Here is a 1,210-nt window from a genome sequence, read left to right on the forward strand (position 1 = left end):
TTGTGAATAGTGCTGTGATAAAAATGGGCAAGCAGGGGCTGGGGATGTAGCTCAGTGGTACAGCGCCTGCCTGGCAAGCACGAGGTTGTGAGTTTGATCCCTGGTATGGGGGGGTGGGGGGTGGACAAGCAGGTATCTCTTTGATATGCTGATTCATCTCCTTTGGATATATGCCCAAAAGTAGGGTAGCTGGTAGCTGGGTAATTGGTAAGTCTGTTTTTAGTTTTTTGAGGAACCTCCATACTGTTGTCCGTAATGGCTGTAGTAATTTATATTCCCAGCAACAGTGTATGAGATACCTTTTTCCATATTCTTACCAGGATTTGATTTTTTTTTTTCTTTTTAATAGTAGCTTTTCCAACTGAAATGGGACTGTATTTCATTATGCTTTTTTTGTTTGTTTGTTTGTTTGTTTTTGTTTTTCTCCGGTACTGGGAACCGAACTCACGACCTTGCGCTTGCCAGGCAGGCGCTTTTGCCGCTGAGCTAAATCCCCAGCCCCTCATTACGCTTTTGATGGTAATGCTATTGAGCTTTTTTTCATGTGTTTGTTGGCCATTTGTATATCTTCTTTTGAGAAGTGTCTATTCAGATCATTTGCCCAAGGTTTAATTGAGTTTTAAAAAATTCTTTGTATATTCTGGGTATCAACCCTTTGTCAGGTGAGTAGTTGGAATAGATATTTCCTCCATTCTGCAGGGTGTTTTTTACTCTGTTGATGGTTTCCTTCACTGTGCAGAAGCTTCTTACTTTGGTATACTGTAATTGCATTTGTTTTTATTGCCTGTGCTGGTGGGATTCTGTCCGAAAAAGTCATTGCCAATTAATGTCTTAAAGTGTTTTTCTTACGCATTCTTCTAGGAGTTCATAGTTTCGAGTCTGAAATTTGTGTGTTTGATCTGTTTGGAGTTGAGGGGTGTGTGCGTATGTGTGATCATGCTATTTTCGTTGCTGTAGCTCTAGAGTATGCCTGGAAATTAGGTATTGTAGTGCCTCCAGCTTTGTTCCTTTCATTTGATTTCTTTGGTTGCTTCGGGTCTTTTGTGCCTCCATATGAATTTTAGCATTGTTTTTCCTAGTTCTGTGAAGAATGTTTAATAGTATTTTGATGGAGATTACATTGATCCTGCAATTTGCTTTGGACAGTGTGGGCATTTTAACAGTATTCTTACAATCCATGAACCTGGGAAATCTTTCCATTTTTGTGTGT

Source organism: Chinchilla lanigera, unplaced genomic scaffold (genome assembly GCF_000276665.1).
Source record: "Chinchilla lanigera isolate Chin_1 unplaced genomic scaffold, ChiLan1.0 scaffold00178, whole genome shotgun sequence".
Lineage (NCBI taxonomy): Eukaryota > Metazoa > Chordata > Mammalia > Rodentia > Chinchillidae > Chinchilla > Chinchilla lanigera.